The sequence below is a fragment of the Carlito syrichta genome, unplaced genomic scaffold, assembly GCF_000164805.1.
Source record: "Carlito syrichta isolate Samal-C Ts95f unplaced genomic scaffold, Tarsius_syrichta-2.0.1 Scaffold305835, whole genome shotgun sequence".
Classification (NCBI taxonomy): domain Eukaryota; kingdom Metazoa; phylum Chordata; class Mammalia; order Primates; family Tarsiidae; genus Carlito; species Carlito syrichta.
In genome coordinates, this window is record NW_007249931.1 from 317,587 (window position 1) to 325,397 (window position 7,811).

At 46.9% G+C, this 7,811-nt stretch overlaps 1 long non-coding RNA gene across 1 annotated transcript in view; it reads left to right on the top strand.

Annotated features, from left to right (window-relative positions):
- LOC110596046 overlaps nucleotides 1-1,563 on the top strand; it is a 2,580-nt gene extending 1,017 nt beyond the window's left edge. Inside the window, exon 2 of the long non-coding RNA XR_002482224.1 lies at nucleotides 1,312-1,563. This is a non-coding gene — a long non-coding RNA (uncharacterized LOC110596046). The remainder of the gene's footprint in view (nucleotides 1-1,311) is intronic.
- The last annotated feature ends 6,248 nt before the right edge of the window (nucleotides 1,564-7,811 follow it).

Genomic DNA, 7,811 nt, shown 5'->3' on the forward strand with positions numbered 1-7,811 from the left:
TATTTTTTTTTTTTTTTTTTTTTTTTGGTAGAGACAGGGTCTTGCCATATTGTTGAGGCTGGTCTCCACTTCCTGCTTCAAGTGATCCTCCTGCCTTGGCCTCTCAAAGTGGTGGGGTTTTAGGCGCAAGCCATCACACTTGGCCCTCTGTAGGGCTTTACTGCCCTTATTCCTTTTTATTCCTCTGGATGCCATGCTGAATGCTAACAGTTAATTCCCCTGTATTTTCAATGTAATCTTTTTTCTGTAAATTTTCATATTTTTCTTCAAATAATGAATTTCTATTGTTTTCTTTCTAATCTTACCATTAGGGCCAGGACCACCTATGCTGCATTCAAAATAGCACTAGCACTAGGCATTCTTCCCAGGTTCATTCATAAATGTAACAGCAACCCAATAAAAATGGCTAAAGTTTTTAATGGAGCTAGCCATATTGATACTAAAGTGCGTAATTACCAAAAAACTCTGACAGACTAAAGCAATGATAACCTACAGGTATGAAGACATACTGTAAAGCCTCTATGATTAAAACTCTGGCACATGAACAGAAAATAGACAAGAACATATGGAAATTTGGTTCATAGATGTGGGGCAAAAAGCAGTTTATAATGAAAGGTGCCAAGACAACTGGTTATCTATCTGGTAAATTATGAAATTAAATCTAGAAAAGACTCCAAATAGATCAGGACTCTAGGGGTGGAAAAAGCCATATAGTTGTGTTGAAGCAATTTCTTGGCTCATAGAGAAAGTCGTGGCCACAAGGGGGCAGCAGCACCCAAGCTTTATTTGGGCAGTGCTTTCACAGGTTCCCTGTCAGTGGGGCAGAAGTCCCACATACCGTGGGAATGTCCATAGGCTGAGAACTAGGAGTCTACTCAGAAGGTGAAGGGAAGAACTCCCAGAGGAAGGAGATCACAGAGGGTTTGTGTGCTGGGCAACACTGCTTATTAGCCTGCCAGCGGGTCTGGTCTGAAAGCTCTGAAGGACGGCAGGGCTTCGGTCTCTAGCCCCAGCGTTTATCATTTGTGTATGTCCAGCAGATGTTGGACACAATTTCATGAAGTCTACAAAACAGATGCACTCTAAATGGTTAACAATATGCGCATTTGAGATATGTTTGCAAGACTCAAATGGGTTAAATCTTGTGTTTGGGATTGGCAGGCTATTGTGAATAACGCTGCTACGAATGTTGGGTACCAGGATCTTGGGAGCCTTGCTCTCTGCACGTTTTATCACATATGCAAAAGTAGAATTGGGTCGTGTAATAATTCTGTTGGCTTTTTTGAGGAACTACCATGCTGCTTTCCGCAGCTGCCACAGCGTTTCACACTCCCACCAGCAACGCACAAGGCTTGCAGCTGCTCCACAGCCTCACCAACACGTACTGCCTGTTTGTTGGATAACAGCCATCGTCATGGGGTAAAGTGATATATCCCTGCGGCTTTAGGTTGCATTTCCCTAACACTCTTTGGTGAAATTATTCAAGTTGAATTGGTTTTGTTGTTACTGTTGTTATTCTTGAGTTGTAGACGTTCTTAATAAACTCTGGATGTTAGTCCTTAATCAGACATATGATGTGCAAGTATTTTCTCCCATACACTTGTTTTTCACTCCCTTATCACTGTCCTTGGGTGCACAAAGTTTGTATTATTGATAAAGGCCAGTATTTCTTCTGTTTTCTTCTGTTGTCTGTGTGGTTGATTTCTTTTCTTTTCTTTTTTTTTTTTTTGGTTGGAGTCTCACTTCATCACCCAGGCTGGAGAGCAGTGGCAGGCTCGTGGCCACCCCAGTGTCGACCTGCTGGGCTCTGGTGATCCTTCGGCCTCAGCCTTCCAAGTAGTTGGAACTACAAGCGTGTGCTACCACACCTGGCTAAGTTATTTCTTGTAGAGACGAGGTCTCGTCAGGTTGCCCGGGCTGGTCTCAAACCCACGGGCTCAGGTAGTCCACTCGCCTCAGCCTCCCGAAGTGCTGGGAATACAGGCTGAGCCACCGAGCCCAGCCATATGTGGTTGATTTCAGAAGCAAAAAGTCACTTCCGACTCTAGTGGCATAAGCTTTCTTCCCCATGTTTTCGTCTAAGAGCTTTACACGTTACCTCTTACATGTAGGTTTTGATCCATCTTTTTTATACATGGGATCATGTAAGGGTCCAGCTCCATTTTTCTACTTATAGCATCATTCCTCCCCCAAGCTTCATTGAGGTATCATTGACAGATAAAAATCATACGTTCTTAGGGTGTGCACCACAATGAGGTAAACATGCACACATTGTGAAATGATGACCACAATCCAGCTGCTTCACACATCATCCCCTGACCTGGATACCTTCTTTGAGTGTGGTGAGAACACTTAAGAGCTCCTGTTGTAGCAGATTCCAAGCATACAATACAGCATTGTTCACTAAAACCTCTCAGCTGTACATAAATCCCAGAACTTATTCCCCTTTTAACTGAACGTTTATACCCTTTGACCAACATCTCCCCATTCCTTCCCTGATCCCATTCTCTGACAGCCAACACGCTACTCTCTGCCTCTCTGAGTTCAGCCTGCTCAGATTCCATGTGCAATTACACAGGATTTCCTTTTTTAAAGGCTAAGTGATAGTCATATGTAGATAGAGTAGTTTCTTGATCCATCCATTCATGAAATTTAGACTGTTTCCACATCTTGCCTATTGCAGATATTGCAATGATGAATATGGGGATTGAGAGACTGATGTCATTTCCTTTGGATGTATACCCAGAGGTGGGATTGCTGAATCATATGATCATGATGGTATATCTTTTCTTAGTAAAACCTCCATACTTTTTCCACAATGGCTGTACCCCAACCCCATGTTTTAAAAAGATGGCTGTTGCCCATTGAATGGTCTTGGCACCACTGTCAACACTTCTTCAGTTATACAGGTGAGTGTTATTTTTGCTATAACACTGCATGACATGTCTGTCTCTATTGAAAAATGCTCAAGATTACTGACTGTAGCCCTGCTTGTAACTGCACATTTCACACCTTGGATACCCTCAAGGACTAGAGTAGCAGAACATCACGTGATCCACCCATCCGTGGAGATGTGTGCAGCACTTCATTTAGGATAGTCTCCAGGATACTCATGGAGTGACCTCCGAGATACACTGTCCAGTGAGATGCAAACGGCAAAACAGTGTCTATACTATGAAACTGTTTCTTTAATAAAAATGGACAGGAATAAAATGCTATTTATCTCTTCATGCTGAATATAAGGAAACACATAGGATTATGCAGAAAATAATAAGGACCAGTGAATACAGAGAAAGGAAGGGAACGAGGAGAAAAGGGCAGGGAAGGGGAGCCCACTCTGAGCATACCACTCTGTTAAGTTCTGATGTTTAAAGCTGAGTGATTGCTTTAGGTCTTAATTTTAAAAAGGAAAAAACAGAAGTACAACCTCAAATGTAGTAGGCACAGGAACAACCAAACTGAACTTTGTGTTAAATATGCAACAAAACCGTGTGTCAGGAAACACAGGCAAGGTTGCTTCCAGGGCATAGGAGGACCCCACACCAGACAGCCCAAGCTGGTGGCCGGAGACCACTGAGAACACAGAGGCATCTGTTCCCTGGGGGTCAAGGCTCTCCACGATCTTGACACTTCCTTTTATTTTTTTAATTGAGTCTGGGTCTCCATGACCCAGTCTGAAGTGCAGTGACACAATCACAGCTCACTTCTGCTTCAACCTCCTGGGCTCAGGCAGTCCTCTCACACTGGCCTTCCAAAGTGCTGGGATTACAGGCTTGAGCCTCTGTATCAGCCTTGCAGTTCCTTTGGAAGGACCATTTCAGCATTTGCTTGTGAACATAAAGTGATCACACCCTCTTTCCCTATATTCATATATATTAAATCCTCACCTAAAGTTGTGGATATGTGGATTTCTCTATGAAATGAAACAAGAAAGTCTACTCTTACCTCTCCTATTCAACATAGTACTGGAAGTCCTAGCCAGAGCAATCAGACGAGAAAGAAATAAAAAGAATTCAAATTGGAAAAGAGGAAATCAAATTGTCCCTCTTTGCAGATATCATCTTTTATCTACAAAAACCAAGTGACTCCACAAAAAAACCCTTTGGTTTGATAAATAAGTTCAGCAAAGATGCAGGATATAAAATAAACATACAAAAATCAGTAGGGGTGCTATACACCAACAGTGAACTAGCAGAGAAAGAAATCAATAATCCCAGCACTTTGGGAGGCCGAGGCAAGAGGATTGTCTGAGCTCAGGGGTTCGAGACCAGCCAGGGCAACTTGGTGAGACCTCATCTCTACAATAAATAAAAATAAACTAGGCATGGTGGTGCATGCCTATAGCTACTTGGAAGGCTGAGATGGAAGGATGGCCTGAGCCCAGCAGGTCAAGGCTGTGGTGGCCGTGAGCGTGCCACTGCCCTCCAGTCTGGGCAATAGAGTGAGACTCCGACTCAAAAAAACAAACAAAAAATCAGAGGGCAATCCCATTTACTCATACAATAGCTAAAAAATAAAATACCTAAGAATAAATTTAGCCAAGGGGGTAAAAACTCAACAAGGAAAACTACAAAGCATCAGTGAAAGATATCAAACAGGACATAAACAAATGGAAAGATATCATACTCAAAAATTAATATTGTTAAAATGACCATACTATCCAAAACAATCACAGATTCAGTGCAATCCCTATCAGAATACCAATGTAATTTCTCACAGAAATATAAAAACAATACTAAAATCTGTATGGAACCAAAAAAGAGCCCAAACAGCCAGAATAATCCTGAGCAAAAACAACAAAGCCAGAAGTCACTCTACCTGACTTCAAATTATACTACCAGGGTATAGTAACCAAAACAGCACAGTATTGATATAACAGACACACAGACCAATGGAACAAAATAAAGGACCCAGAAATAAGTCCGCATATTTACAACGAACTGATTTTTGACAAAGGAGCCAAGAATATGCATTAGGGAAAGAACACCCTCTTCAATAAGTGGTGCTGGGAAAATTGGATAGTCATATGCAGAAGAATGAAACTGGACCCTTATCTCTCACCATATAGAAAGATTAACTCAAGATGGGAGTAAAGACTTATTAAACATTAGACCTGAAACTATAAAACTACTAAAAAAAATAGGGGAGACACTTCAAGACATTGATCTAGGCAACTATTCTGAACTTCTGGTCTCAACTGATTCTCTACCTCAGTCTCCCAAAGTGCTGGAATTACTGTGCCTAAGGCAACTATTTTATGACTAAGACCTCAAAAGCACAGGCAATCAAAAGTAGATAAAGGGGATTATATTAAACTGAAAAGCTTCTGCACAGCAAAGGAACCAACATAGAGAAAACCTGCTGAATGGGAGAAAATATTTGCAAACTGTTCATTGACAAGAGATTTATATGTACATATAAAGCAAAGTCATTCCAGGGCAGGAAAGAAAAGGTTTTTCTTTTTTTTTTTTTGAGTTGGAGTCTCACTCTGTCGCCCAGACTGGAGTGCAATGGCCGCTCCCGGCCACCGCAGCCTCGACCTGCTGGGCTCCGGCGATCCTTCCACCTCAGCCTTCCAAGTAGCTGGAACTACAGGCACGCGCTACCACACACGGCTAATTTTTTAAAAATTTATTTATTGTAGAGATGAGGTCTCATCAAGTTGCCCAGGCGGGTCTTGAACCCACGGGCTCAATCTACTCACCTTGGCCTCCCAAAGTGCTGGGATTACAGGCCGAGCCACCGAGCCCGGCCAGGGTTTTCTTTCAAAATATATTTTAATGGATTAATTTTTTTGAGTCAGAGTCTCACTCTGTTGCCCAGGCTGGAGTGCAGTGGCATGCTCACGGCCACCGCAGCCTCCATCTGCTGGGCTCGGGTGATCCTTCTGCCTTTGCCTTTCAAGTAGCTAGGACTACAGCACCACCATGCCTGGCTAATTTTTTTATTTATTGTAAAGATGAGATCTCACCAAGTTCCCCAGGCTAGTCTCAAACCCCTGAGGTCAGGTAATCCTCTTGCCTCTGCCTCCCAAAGTGCTAGGATTACAGTCATGATTCACTGTGCCTGGTTGAATTAATTTATCTTTTGAGTCTAGGTCTCATTTCATCTCCTAGGCTAAAGTGCAGTGGCATGATCATGGCTCACCTTAGCCTTGACCTCCTAGGCTCAGAGAATCCTCCCTCTTTGGCCTCCCAAGTTGGGAACCACAGGTACGCACCACCACTGCCAGCTAATTTCACCATTTTTCTTAGCGATGGGGTCTTTTGTGTTACTTAGGCTGGTCTCGAACTACTGGACTCAAGCAATCCTCCCGCCTTGGCCTCCCAAATTGCTGATTATAGGTGTGAGCCACCATGTCCTGTCGAGAATGATTTTCCAAATCAATTTTTGGCCAGCCTAGTGGCTCACCCTTTTAATTCCAGCATTTGGGGAAGCTGAGACAAGAGGATTGCTTGAGCCCAGGAGTTCGAGACCAGCCTGGGCAACATAGCAAGACCTTGCCTCTACAAAAATAAAAACATTAGCCAGGTGTGGTGGCGTGTGCCTATAGTCCTAGCTACTCAGAAGGCCCAGGCAGAAGGATGCCTGAGCCCAGGAGGTTGAGGCATGGGTATCCTCGATGTGCCACTGCACTCCAGCCTGGGCCACAGAGTGAGACCTCAACTCAAAAAGTAAAAAATCAATTTTTCAAGTTGTCTTCACCAGTCATGGTGCCTCAAGCTCTGCTAAAGGCTGGCTCCCCCCACCGGCTTTGGGGTCTGCCTGCCCACAGACCCACACTAGGAATCACACACGTGTGTGTCGCCCACCACACTCTCTCCCGCAGGGGCATGGGGTCCCTGGGCCATGCGGTCAGCCCCCTGGACGCCATGCACGGCCGGTGGGGCTTCTTCACTTCCCTCGCCATCCTGGCCCTGCTCCGTGTCCTGCTGATGCCCATCCCTGCACGACGCGGACTGCCTGTGCCGCTCCCCGCTCCTGCGCGGCCGCCTCCGCCAGGACCACCTGCCCCTGCTGCTGCCTGCCCAGCCCTGGTGAGCCGGCCACACCCCCGGGCAGCCCTAGTCCTGCCTGGTGGTCCTGAGAGCCAGGATGGAAAGTCCCGGTCAAGCCCGGCACACCGCGGAGTATCTGAGACACCGGTACAGGGTGACCACAGCCAGACAGACACCCCCCCACAGATGCCCACCTCTCGGGGCAGGAGGACGTGGGACGGCGTGAAGATGTCACCACCAGGCCCCCGCCACCCCCGGGTCTGGAGAGAAAGGCTTTGTGGAACGCGGTGTCCTCCCTGGCTCTTCCCTCAGGCGTGCCACCCCCCACTTGGGCTCCCAGCCTGGAGCCAGGGCGCCTGCGGTCCCTCCAGCATCCTCGCCCATGAGGGGCAGCCCCAGGGCAGCCAGCCCATGGCTCCGGCTAGCGGAGTGGAGTGGGGGCCCGGCCAGAGGTCCACACCCGTGCACACACGCGCCTGTGTGCATGCGTGCCCATGTCCATGCACTAGGTGCCCGTGTGTTAACCTGTGACTGCCCGCGTGCATGTGCACGTGTGCAAGTATGTGTGTGCACCCGCGCAGGCCTGCGTCCCTGCGTGTCTCCAGGAGCACCCACCTCACCGATGAAGTCGGCGATGTCCGCGGGGTTGGCGGGCACAGGCGGGATGCGTCGGGGGGCGCGCAGCCGTCGGGGGCGTCGCGGCGGAGCGCGGGCCGTCCCGGGGGTGCGCTCGGGCCGCGAGCTCCGCGGGCGGCGCAGCTGGTTGACGGCGTAGGAGGCGCGGAGCCCTGGTCACCCGTGGAGAGCGCGTGG